Source organism: Telopea speciosissima, chromosome 6, assembly GCF_018873765.1.
Source record: "Telopea speciosissima isolate NSW1024214 ecotype Mountain lineage chromosome 6, Tspe_v1, whole genome shotgun sequence".
NCBI lineage: Eukaryota > Viridiplantae > Streptophyta > Magnoliopsida > Proteales > Proteaceae > Telopea > Telopea speciosissima.
In genome coordinates this window covers 40,362,029-40,376,109 of record NC_057921.1, presented here as the reverse complement: position 1 = coordinate 40,376,109, position 14,081 = coordinate 40,362,029, and the positions used below count along the sequence as shown (strand labels likewise).

Below are 14,081 nucleotides of genomic sequence, written 5' to 3'. Positions count from 1 at the left end.
GGAATTCGCAAAACCAATCAAAATCCTATTTGGTCTTCTATTATTTGGATTGCCTACCTTCAACCTAGGCAATCCATTTCAGGTGGAGGCTTATGCATTGAAGATTGCAAACAGATGAGATAGTTGCTCTGAAAGGGGTTCCAATGGTGCCTCATTGGAATATGTCTTTATGCTTGTGAAAGTTTAATTAGATAACCTTTTATGGAGTGCTCTTTCTTAATTAAATATGAAAACATTTCTTGGAATATTTTAAAATATCTCACTGCTATTCTTCTATTGATTAGCTTTTCATATGATGGAAGAGGAAATCTGATTTTATACCCCTCAAGTGTGGGGTCCAGTGAATCTTCACGTACATGAGCGTACGTGAACGACTCACAGCCTTTTAGATAGAATATTCTCACAGATTGGATTCCATCTGAACGGCTATGAGTCGTTCATGTACGCTCATGTACGTGAAGATTCCCTGCTCACTCAAGTGTGTATGGCTGGCTGGCTTCATTCTAGTCCCTCTTCACATCTGGAATAAAAGGAATTCAAGAAAATGGGAAGAACTAGGTACAGTGACAGTGTGTGAAGTGTGGCAGAGGTTGTTAGTGGGAGAAATTTTTGAAGAACTCACCCCCCTCTCAGTGTCGGCTTGGGAATAACGATATTCTATAACATAATTCTTTATATATATATATATATATAGCAGCAGCACGTACAAGTAACCCTAATCAATACACAAACTTCTTCGAGGAAAACACATTACATAAAATCAGACTGCGACTAGGAAACATACGATACGTTGATAGAGACAACACAAAGCAAAAGTACACACAAATCTAAATAGGATCACAATACTACAAGGCCAGTACACTCCTTACAATTTGTTGCCACAAAGGCGATAACTTGGAACCATAAGTAGATGGTTGGCTCGTGGAACAGATAGGTCAAACTTCTCAGTCATGTCCAAGTCGTAGGTGACATGCCATTGGGTAACTCCCAATCGAAGCCATGTACCAATTGTCCAAGTACTAGTTTCACAACTATTAGGCCAAGATTTATACCAGGACATCCTCTACGACCTAATCCAAATGGGATACGTTGGAAGTCAAGTCCGTGGATGTCAATATTAGTTTCTATAAATCTTTCAGGTAAGAACTTTTCAGCATCACCATAAATCGACCACACATTAGGGTCCCTTTGGATTGCCCAACCATTTATAATCACACGACACTTCTTGAGTATATGGTATCCATTGATTGTTATGTCTTCCATGGACTCACAAGGAGGTAGCAACGGAGCAATAGGATGAATCCTCATGGCTTCCTTCACCACCATGTCCAAGTACTCCAGTTTAACTAAATCCTCTTCCTCCACTAGCCGATTTTTGCCAACATTATTCCTCAACTCCTTCTGAAGCCTTTCCATCACCTTAGGATTCCTTAAGAGTTCTGAGAAGGCCCATTCAATTGTGACAGCTGATGTGTCTATTGCAGCGAAAATCATGTCTAGAATGATTCCTTTTATACTAGTCTGATTGATCATGTAGCGTTGTTCTTTTGCTTGCATATGTTCTGAATCCACCATCAAAGACAACATCACATCAATGAAGTCTTTCTGGTTATCTTTAGGATTGTTTATGTGGCCATCAATGATCTTCTCCAAAAACCCATCAAAGACTTTGCTAATTTCCTTCATGTGTCGACCCAATCCCTAATTAATATATATAAAGATTAACAATGCTGCAATAGATTGCATAGCAATATTGAGATGGCAACCCAAAAACAGTGAAGTAATTAAACACATCAATGCTATTAGATTCCCTTAAGAAAGTGAAACTTCATTCTTTCATTCTTTTAGCTTCATGAATAAAAGTTTAAGGGTAAATTACACATCACCCCCTGGTTTTCAAACGAAATTCTGATCACTCCCTGGTTTTGAAAAAACTCAAATCACCCCTTGTCTTAGACTCCAATATGACAAATTAGTCCCTATTGTTAGTTTTATGTTGTTAAGTGATGATGTCAGCTAGTTAAATAAATTTCAATCCCTAAACTACCCTTGACCAATGTTGAAGATGAAGGTTAGTATTATAAATTTAATTCTAAAGTTTTAGCACAAGGGTAAAATAGTCCTTTCACACCAATAACTAACAACAGACTAGCACTATTACTGTAGAGGGGGTGATTTGAGTTTTTTCAAAAACTAGGGGGCGATCAAAGTTTCGTTTAAAAAGCAGGGGGTGATGTGTAATTTATCCAAAGTTTAAATATGCTTTTAACAATCGCTTCCTGTTCTTTTTTTCTTTATTAAAGAATTTATAAAAAGAAAGAAGAGAAACTAAATAAGACAGCCCAAAGGAACAAGAGGCTGAACCCTGGACAGAATACATCAAAGGAAGCTCACAAAGCATAATCTGAAAACCCCAAGAAGAAACAATATGCCGATTCTTGGGGCAATCATTATCTGAGGCATGAAAATTGTTAACCTTAGATCTAACATCAACTTAATAGCACTCCAAAGCTGGTTATAAGGACAGGAGGTGAATGTCCATCTACGTTTGTTCCTTTCCAACCAGATGTGGTAGATCGAGACACAAAAAACCATCTTAACAGCCCGATTGTAGATCGACTTTCCTTTGAACTCCTGTCTGATCCATCTCCTTTCTCCTTCTAAGGAAGGAAGGAGAAGGGTCAACTAAAAAATAAGTGATCAATATTTTCAAGGGCATTCCAGCACAGGAATCAGTTGGGAATGGACAGATTCAAGGGCAAAAGGAATTCCTAGGTAGATAGAGCATTTGTCAAAGCGCACCAGGTGATGAAACTAGTTGCAGGCTGGAATTTGACTGGTGAGTGGGATGGATGGACGATAGTGTCCATATCACGAATCCATACCATGTCCACTAACTATGAACAATGTTATAGATGCCCAATCTAGGAAGGCCTTGCCCGTCATATGTAGGATAGAATGGCCGTATTCCATTTCGTGGCTCTCTAAACTTTTTGAGTCTGAAGCCATAGGTTATACACATGTTTATTCTCATTAGTAAATTCTCTTTCGACTGAAAAAAAATAAATTTACTATGCAATAGTGCCAATAGGAAAATTTTCATTTCCTTAGTGTAAAAAATGAGCTCTTATGTTTACTGTAGTGTTAATTAAAGAGACTTACCTGAAGGTCAAGTGTTCCGATATAGGAAAAGAAATCGGCCAGGTTAAAAGTCCCAAGAAGATTGTGATATTCCTCAATAACTGTGTTTAGGTGGACATTATCGACCTTGTTACCAATCAACATCCGGAAGGTCATATCCTCAATCAGCGATCCCACCTTGGCAGTCATATCAACCACTGCACCAGCTTTGGCTGCCTCTTTAAGAGATCCAACAAAGAGGCCCACCTCCTCCTTTCTCATCTACTTGAATGAATCAACCTTTGTTGCACTTAGCAACTCTCTGGTGCACAGCTTGCGCATGCTGCGCCAATATGTACCGTATTGTGCGAAAAGCAGGCCTTTGTTCCCATAAAAAAAATACTGGGGACCCAAAGTGTAAGGTCGACTAGCAAAGACGTTGTCATGGGTCTTGAGGAACAACTCCACTGCCTGAGGCGATGATACCACCACAATTGGCACGAGGCCAAGCTTGATGTACATGATGGGTCCATACTTCTGGGCCATTTGATGGAGGGTACGGTGAGGGAGATCACCCAACATGAGAAGATTGCCGAGAATCGGAATCCCTCGAGGGCCAGGTGGTAATTGGCGATCATCACTTTGTTGCTCGGCGCTTCTTGATGCATGCCGGAGATGGATTGATAGATACCAGAGCCCTCCAACTAGTACTGCTAAGAGAATTCCAATGGTCCAAGAAGACATTAGGAGAGCGGGGAGTGAAGGATAGTACCAATTAAATAAATCTTTTCTTAGATTCTCCTCTTTGACTCTTTGGAAGTAGTTGTAATAGTAAACTATTGAACAAATATAGATTTATCTAGATGTAGAGATGGGTGAATTACGAGGAGATATATTATAATTTGGATTTCTCATTGGACCTCGAAAAGAATGGCATGATTAATGTTAATGGTAGGATCATACTGATTAATTTATTAATTGAGTGCGGGCACGTTTCCAACACGTCCATGCCATGCCGTAGTTTTGTTTGTCTCACCTTCCTAAAAGTTTTTTTTTTTTTTTTTGTTTTTTGGTGGGTAGGAAGAACTTTTTCTTCACAGGTAAAATTATTCTTGTGTCATCTTTACGATTTCCAAATTATTATTATTCTTAATGAAATGAGCAAAGCTTTCATCATGGAGGGAGAGAAATTCGGCCCTACATTCATTTCAAGAGTTTTTTTTTTTTTTTTGCTAAGAATCAGCAAATGTGTATTAAAAACTCAACCCAATCAAACGGAATATAGAGATGTTAGGCAGCCGGTCCACTTATGTCATATCCCATAGTCGACCGCCCCTAACCAATAAAAAACAAAAAAATTACACAAATCTGTATCTCGGTTTCTTTAGGGCATCCCTCTCAATTTCATTCATAACAAAATTTGGGGGCCTGTCCCACACATTGCTGGTTGTAGTAGTAGCTACATGCCGTGCAAGCCCATCCGCCACTGTGTTCACCTCCCTGAAGTAGTGTGTAATCCTCTAAGTAGTGCTATCTAGGTACCCCTTGTAGTACCACCATCTTTGTTGGAATATCCATGGAATATGCTGGCCAGTTATGCACCTCACCACTGCCATGGAATCGCATTCCACCCAAAGGTTAAGAATCCGTAAGGCCATTGCATGGTGGGTTCCTATAAAGAAAGCCTCAAACTCCGCATAGAAGTTTGTCCCCACACCTGCATAGACCGCAAAGCATCTCCAGGGGTTACCCATATGGTCCCGCAGAATGCCTCCCGCCCCTGTACGCCCTGGATTCCCAAGAGAACAGCCATCTATATTCATTTTGACCCCATCTTGGGCTGGGAAGGACCAACCCAGCTCAATAATCCTCTGCGTCAAATATGGCACTATCTTCAAGTGCAGTGCTCTTGATAGCATTAGTTCAAAAACCGATCTCACATTAATAGGGTTGAGAGCAGCAAAGTCCGCCAAAGATGCTATCACCTGTTTAACCACCATCTTGTGTGAACCAGCCCTATTCTCAAATCTTTGTCTATTCCGTTCCTTCCATAAATGGTAAGGAATTAGAGTTGCTAAAGGAAGCCATGCTTTGCATAGTAGGACCGATCTTGTCTTCCTCCACCAAGAAAATAATTCCTCCACCGACGGAAATCCATCCCCCCACCTTACCTCAAACCCCATAAGTAGCCTTGTCCAAACACCCACGCTGAACTCACATTCAAGAAACAAATGCTGTATTGTTTCCTGAGCTTTCCTGCACAGCTCACACCTTGAAACCACGTACACATGCCGCCTCCTTACCTGGTCATCAGTTGGCAGGCTGCTCCACGCCAACCGCCAGCCAAACGTTGACACACGAGGCTACAGCCCCTTAAACCACACCAAACCCACCCAGCTTCTCACGCCCCCCTTCTGTCTGTGCCCTTCCCAAGCCGATTTCACTGTAAACAGGCCAGATTCCGTCAAGGACCATATCCTCCTATCCTCCCTCCACACCGTTGGCAGCTTTATTTCCACTATTTGTTTGCAGACATCATCCAAAGGAGCTGACACCACCGTCGGCAGACACCAACACCCTTCTTGAATAAAATCTGCCACATAGGCTATCAAATTCCTATCAATTTGCACATTGTCCCCAATAAGATTCACAGTTTTATCATTCCCCACCCAACGATCATACCAGAACTTGATGGAGGAACCATCCCCAATGATCCAACATTCCTCTTTGTCAACAAATGGCTACACTTTTCTCAACTCAGGGAGAATGGAGGAGGACTTCAGCCTGCGTAGCGATCCATCTGACTTCACCAACCTTCCTCTCAAAAATGCTGCCAACCCTGAACTGTCAGTCTTAATGAACCAGCTCAACTTAGCTAGTAGGGCTAGATTCATGTCCTTTAACTTGCGGATACCCAAACCTCCCTCCTCTCTAGGCTTACAAATTGCCTCCCACCTAACTGTGATGGCTCTTGCCGCCATTGCCTCCCCACTCCAAATAAAATTACATATCCATTTCTCCATTAACGACACCAGAGAAGCTGGCCACAAATAGACGGAGAAGTTATGTAACGGCATGCTGCACACAACTGACCTCACCAATTCCACCCTTCCTGCCATTGAGAGCAACCGACCCTTCTAACCTGCCAGCCTTTCTTTTACTTTATCAACCAAAGGAAGGACCCAATCTTGTTTCACTCTGCCTTGAAAGAGCTGTACCCCTAGATAGCGGGTAGGGAATGAGCACACTGGTACCTGCAAGACCTCCTTAATGCACCGCTTCCTTAGAGGAGGCATTGCACCCAAAAACAACTTGCTTTTTTCCAAGTTGAAAGCCTGTCCAGAGTACTCATGGTACTCCTCCAGGAAGCCCTTAAGCTTCTTTACACCTCGCAAGTCCGCATTCATGAAAATGAAAAGGTCAATAGCAAAAAGTAGATGAGAGGGGGTGTGCACCTTTCACGGTCCTGGGATGCCCTTAAGAAAGCCCCTCTGCCTGAGCCCCTGCAATCCCCTACACAGTACTTCCTCCGCCAGGATGAACAACATTGGGGAGAGCAGATCCCCTTGACGCAGCCCGCGTTCCACACCAAAAAACCCCACCGGACCACCATTAATTAAAGCCGAAATCCTTGTAGAAATCAGAATCTGATGCACCCAGTTAATCCACCTTTCATGAAAACCAAATTTCCTTAGCACATCAAATAGGAATTGCCATTCCAAGGTGTCATAAGCCTTCTGCACGTCCAGCTTTAGCCCCAAGCTTCCCCCAAAGCACTTTGCTTTCATCATATTTGTCAGCTCTGATGCAATACCTATGTTAGAAAAAATTATTTTCTCCTTCTGAAATGCTCCCTGCTCTTCTGAAATCAACTTTGGTAGCAAAGGCGCTAGTCTAGTTGCCAGTATCTTAGGGATAAGCTTAATGAAGAAATTTCCAAGGCATATAGGCCAAAATTGGCCCACTTTCCTTGCATTCCCCACCTTGGGAATGAGGGTCAGGAAATTACAATTTACTCCTTTCATGACAATCCCTTCTTTAAAAAAATTCTGAAAAGCCCTACACACCTCTGGCCCCACAATGTGTCGACAAACTCTGAAAAATGTACCTGGAAAGCCGTCTGGGCCCGGTGCGCTGGAGGGATCCAGGTCCATCACTGCCTGCTTGATCTCCTCTACTGAGGGAACCGCCACAAGCACATCGTTTTCAACTGTAGTAACCCACATTGGCATCTCTGATAGGAGATGCACATGCTGCACCGAAACCCCTTCCTTATGAAAGCCTTCAAAATGACTTACCACCCGCTGCCCTATCAATTCTCTATTAGTCTCCACCTCTCCCGCATCCGTGTGAAGCTCACGAATGACACTCTTGGCCCTGTGTATCTTAGCTGACAAGTGGAAGAACTTAGAACAACGATCCCCATGCTTCAGCCATTTCTCTCTAGACTTCTTAGCCCAAAGTTTCCCTTGTAACGCCACTGCCTCCTCGTGCTTCCTTCTCGCAGCCTCCTCCCTTTCCAAAAGAGCATCATCTAAACCCACATTCTCAATCTGATTCTGAATTTCTTCTAGGCAAGCACTCGCCCTTTCCACCTCCTGATCAACATGAGGGAATGCCGATCTAGCCCACGGCCTTAGCAAACCCTTCAACCTCTTCAACTTTTTCATAACAACAAACATGGGGGTGCCCCTCACTGGTTCCTCCCACGATGACCTCACCACGTCCTGGAAATCAGTGTGCTCTGTCCAGAACATTTCATTCGAAAGGGAACATTGGCTGGCCGAGGCACTTCACTGCAGTCCACCACTAACGGCGTATGATCAGAGTACCCACTCACCAACACCCTCTGTGTAACCACTCCTCGTTACATAAGCCACGATCAAGCACCGCTCTCACATTACCTCTCCTCCTGTTGTTAGACCAACTGAATTTCTTCCCTGATGATTGAAGGGGCACTAGCGCCGCTGACTCAATAAAGGCCGCAAAGTCTTCAGCTGATCCCACACCAAACCGTCCTGGACCCCGCTTCTCACTAGCAAGAAGGTACGCATTGAAGTCACCAAGAACAAGGCACGGAAGCCATGACCCAGCTATGGAGCATAGGTCACACCATAATTGCTGTCGTTGTACCCTACGGCAGTGAGCATGCACTACTGAAAGAAAACATGGAACTCTCCGTATCTCCATGAACATAGAGATGTGCTGATCAGAGGACACCAGCACCACCGGCCGAGTAACCCCTTCCCTCCAAAAGAACCACAGGTTAGGATGACCACCTGCCCTTTCATTCCTTATAAACTCCCTGCAATAGCCCAACGAGCCAAACAACCCAATCGGACATTTATCCGGGTTGACCTTCGGTTCTGCCACACAAAACACCATCGGCCTGTGCTCACGCACCAGCAGGCGAATCGCAGCATGGGCCCTCCCGTTGGCCACACCCCTGATGTTCCAGAACGCAACCTTCATTTAGAATGGATTTTTGAGCTCCGCGTGACGCGCCGTGCCCCATCACCACCAACACCAGCCCGAGCGAGCTGCTCATCCACAGCCGCCAACTCCTGGGCTCTCTTCCTCTGACCCTTCTCTCCCTGAACGCTCCTCTCCTGCCGGTTCCTATCCACAGAATTACCCAAGCGCTGCATCACCTTTGTAAAGGGAACTGTATTGCATTGCTCCTCAGCGGACTGGGTGGAGATATGAAAATGTACAATCGCCTGCCTCCCCTGTTCCGCACTATAGTCATTGGCGAAGAGTGTTGCACCATCTCCAACCCAATAACTGGCTGGACCCACTAGCTAACGGGAAGAACTACCTCTAGTACACCTTCTTCGATCTGCCCATGATCCATGCAACCCACTCCACATGTCATGCTCTCTTCCAACGCCCTACCCTCTCCTTGGCCCACCACATTAGCCTTGTCCTCATGTGAGACCACCACCTCAAGACCCTGCTATTGGTCAAACAACGGTCCAGGGATCAAACCATGGTTCCGTAGGAAAACCAATTATAAACCAATTAGGGTATTGCACGCCCTGGGTTATCCCATGGTGTCCCATTTTAATTTTAGGGTGTCCCATGGTTTTCCATGGGAACCCTGGTGCATCCCTATTAGGGTTTCTCCTTCCCTATTACGCCCCATAAAATTAATTATCATAATAGGGACGGAGAAAATCGTCTCTAGTCCATCACATGGCAAGAGGGATCCATCCCATACTCGAATGCGTAGCGAAAATTAATCGATTCAAGTTTCTTTTGCATCCCATAAATATTAATAATCAATGAACAGAAGGAATTAATAAAGAACTGCTAACCTGGTGAGTCTCAAGTGTTGCTCCTCCAATAGACAGTGGTTCTTCCTCCAGTGAGCGCTCCAAGCAAATAGATCTAAACCTCCAATGGTGCTACCAAGGTTCTACACGCCAATCCCAGATGCCCTCAAATTCCTCAGCACATATCTAGGGTTTCATAAACCCCAACTCTCAAACACAGGTGAGAGAAACAAGAAGAAGAAGAGAGATCACAAGAGGGAGAGAGAGAAACCAAAAACTCAGGAGAGAGAGTGTCTGCTCCAAAAACGTGGAGAGCTTCCTCTTCTGCATTTTATGGTCCTCTATTTATAATAATAGGGTTTAATTAAATCCTAGATAGATTTAATAGAGCCCTAGTGAGAGTCTGACTCTCTCTCTCTCAGTCTGGCAGTTCTGTTTAAACTCAAAGTGTTACACAGGTGAAGAAGCAGAATCTAATAGGGAAAGTATTAATTAGATTCTTTATTTAATTATTAATGGATAATTACAATTAGCACCAAATCCATTAATTAAATAAAGAACCAATTAAATTAGCAAATTCTAAATAACTCCCTATATGATAACAATTTATCATATACAACCCCCCTACTAATCAACACCATCATTATGGAATCTAGGGCATGTACACATGTACTGCCAAACCCCAATCCATAGTACATGTCCATATAAGAGCGTCTGTGCATCCAATCGGGTCCCACAAAACTTGATAAAACACTTTATTTGAAATAACTATAAATAATGTATCATTTTATGTAAAATAAATTTTACAAAACCATTTCCAAAATGGTACTGGATCCAGATTCTGATCCGACCATGCACAGACAGTCTCTATCTTGGTGTTCCCCAATCGGGCAGTGGTGACCGTGTTGGATAACTCCTTCACTCACAAAGTGTTCACACATTCCCAGAACACCGGCTTTGACTCGCTTGAGTCTCAGTCATTGATGAACCAAAGAATGCGATCACACTTTGCAGTGACAGGGTTCCCTCAGGTACAGGGTGTCGGTGACACATGTTTATCCCTTCCTACATCTGGCAGTAATACATGAGAGAATCGACAAAGTAGATTCTTCTCCAATGCACACATCAAACATGTGAGCACTCGCATTCGTATCCTGACATCACATGTCTAGGCATACCCAATGCGACAACTATATGATAAGGGTGCCTAGCCCAAACCCTAGTCGTGACTACCATTTTAAGTATAACTTACGGACACATAATGCTCAAAAAGTTTATATCGCATGTGACAATATTAAACTAAAATGTATAAATGTTCAATACAAAGGTGAACCGGGTTGAACCGGACTGAACCGGGTTTGATGGACACACACTTGTCCAACAATCTCCCACTTGTACATCAAAGCCAATTCCCCATACATTTTAAACCCATGCCCTCCATGTGTTTCTCAAACACTCCTGGTGACAAACCCTTTGTCATGGCATCAGACACATTTTCAGTTGTGTCCACTTTGGAGATACTCACGTCACCTTGCTGGATAATCTCTCTGATGAGGTGATACTTCCGTTGCACGTGCTTGTTCCTCTGATGAGCCCTAGGCTCCTTAGCTTGTGCAATGGCCCCTCTGTTGTCACATAACAGGCGGATAGAGCCCTTGACAAGATCAGGGACTACCTCCAAATCTGATAGGAATTTTCTCAGCCAAACACCTTCTTTTGCTACATCACAAGCTGCAAGGTATTCTGCTTCGGTAGTAGAATCGGTTGTAGACTTTTGTTTCGCACTCTGCCACACAATGGCACCTCCACCCATTAGATATACCATCCTGGATGTGGATTTTCTGTCATCCTTGTCAGTTTGGAAATCCGAATCTGTGTATCCCAATACTGACAACTTATCAGATCCAAAAATCAAGAAATATTCCTTAGTCCTTCTCAAGTACTTGAGGATATTCTTGACAGCACTCCAATGCTCGCATCCAGGGTTAGATTGATAATGACTTACCATGTCTACTACATAGCAAATATCCAACCTCGTACACAACATGGCGTACATAAGACTCCCTACTGCGAGGCATAGGGAATCCTCTTCATCTCTTTAATGTCATGCGAGGCGAGGACATTGAGATCTGGAAAGAGCCGACTCCATGTCTCAAGGGAACACTTCCCCTCTTGGAGTTCTCCATACTAAATTTGGCCAGGACTTTGTCCGTATAGGTAGCCTGTGACAAGCCTAGCATCCTTTTCTGGCGATCTCTTACGAGTTTGATCCCAAGGATATAGCTAGCTTCACCAAGGTCTTTCATCGAAAACGTTGTGGATAACCACTGTTTTACTGATGAAAGGAATCCTACATCGTTACTAATCAGCAATATGTCATCTACGTATAAAACAAGAAAACATACTACCCTCCCACTGATCTTCTTGTAAACGCATGGTTCATCCATGTTTTGATCAAAACCAAATGATTTGATTGATTGATCAAACCTAATGTTCCAGCTCCTGGAAGCCTGCTTCAGCCCATAAATGGACCTCTGCAATTTGCACACCTTTCTTTCTTCCTCCAAGGAAGAGAACCCCTCTGGCTATTCCATGTAGATTTCCTCTTGAAGGAACCCATTTAGAAATGCAGTCTGCACATCCATCTGCCAGATCTCATAATCAAAGTGTGCTGCGATAGCCAATAAAATCCTGATGGATTTCATCATCGCTACTGGTGAAAAGGTTTCCTCATAGTCTATACCCTCTTTCTAGGTATAGACCTTTGCCACCAGTCTCGCTTTGAATCTCTCAACCTTTCCATCTATGCCCTTCTTCCTCTTGAAGATCCATTTACATCCAATCGGCTTGACGCCAAGTGGTGGATCGACTAGAGTCTAGACCTTGTTGGAATGCATCAAATCAATTTTAGAGCGTATTACTTCCAGCCACCTAGTGGCATCAACATCCTTTAGAGCCTCAGAGTATGTCATCGGATCATCATCCGATTCAACCGATACCATGTGGAACTCTTCCACTATTTCCTCTTCGGTTAGAAGAGTTAGCCTGGCGGGCGGTCTAATAGTCCTCCCACTGCGTCGAGGTTCCTCAGGTGTTGGTATTTCAGCGGGTATGTCAGTTGGTCTCACTTCTGGAAGTGACATTTCTGAGCCATCTGATAGCTCTTTTATGACTACTGGTTCGGACCTCTGGGTCATCATTTCTTCCTCCAAAAATGTGACATGTTTACTTACAATGACCTTTTGGTCAACTGGGTCATAGAAATAATAGCCTATCGTGCCTTTAGGGTAGCCTAAGAAATAGCATCTCGAAGTCCTGGATTCTAACTTGTCTGTCTGTTGCTTTCGCATATGTGCTATGCAACCCCATACCCTAAGGTGTTGAATACTGGGCTTTCGCCCTTTTCACAACTCAAAGGGTGTCTTAGCTACAGACTTAGATGGAACCCTATTCAAGATATATATCGCAGTCTCTAAAGTGTACCCCCAGAAAGAAAGTGGCAGCTCACTATAAGTGAGCATCGTCCTGACCATATCCAATAGGGTTCGATTGCATCGTTCGGATACACCATTTTGTTGTGGTGTGCCTGGATTAGTTAGCTGACTAACTATCCCTTGGGATATGAGAAGTTCTTTAAACTCATCCGATAGATACTCCCCTCCACGATCTAATCGTAAGGACTTGATGCGTTTATCGAGCTGTCTTTCGACCTCGGCTTGGAATTCTTTGAATTTATCAAAGGCTTTCGATTTCCTACGCATCAAGTATATGTAACCATATCTAGAGTAATCATCGGTGAACGTGATAAGTTCTCATACCCATATCTTGCTTGTATGTTTATGGGTCTACACACGTCAGTGTGTATCAACTCCAACAGATCTGTGGCTCTAGCACCTTTATTGCTAAAGGATTTCTTGGTCATTTTACCTTGAAGGCATGACTCACAGGTGGGGAATGGTTCCACCCTTAGACTCTCTAAGGGCCCATCCCTCACCAATCTATTGATTCGGTCCACATTAATGTGACCCAATCTTAGATGCCACAGATATGTTGAGTTCACTGGAGCTGCTTTTCGTTTCAAATCAACATTTGAAACAACATTTGTTCTAATAGGACAATCTAGAAAATACAAACCACTTTGCATATATCTGGATGCCATAAAGGAATTATTACAATGAATAATCAATTTAGAATTAAAGGAAAAACTATATCCGTCCAAAACAAGTTTTGAAACTGAAATTATCTTCCTCTTGAAAGAGGGTACATAATAGCAATCCTTTAAAACTAAACTAGCAGAACTAAAATTTAAAATAAAAGTTCCCACAGCCAATGCCATGGTCTCAGCTCTAGTGCCCATCCGAAGACGCACTTCATTTCTTTCCAGGTTGCTTGTCTCTTTGAATCCCTGCAAATCATTGCAAATGTGAACAGTGGATCCACTATCCACCAACCAAGAATTGGTCGGTTCAAAAGACAAATTAGACTCATAAAGAACGTGAACATCACATGTACCTTCTTTAGCAGCCTCTATTTCATCCGGCTTCTTATCTTTCAAAGTTGCCAGGTAAGCACGACAGTTTCTTTTCCAGTGACCCTCCTTCTTGCAATAGAAGTACTTGCCTTTGCCATTATTGTCAGACTTCCTACCCTTGGCTTTCAGGGTCTTGCCCTTACTTCCCTTTTTTT

General features: G+C 43.2%; 1 pseudogene; it reads right to left on the bottom strand.

The window, feature by feature from the left end:
* Positions 1 to 865: 865 nt before the first annotated feature.
* On the bottom strand, positions 866 to 3,864 carry LOC122665734 (annotated as a pseudogene).
* Between the last annotated feature and the right edge of the window lie 10,217 nt (positions 3,865 to 14,081).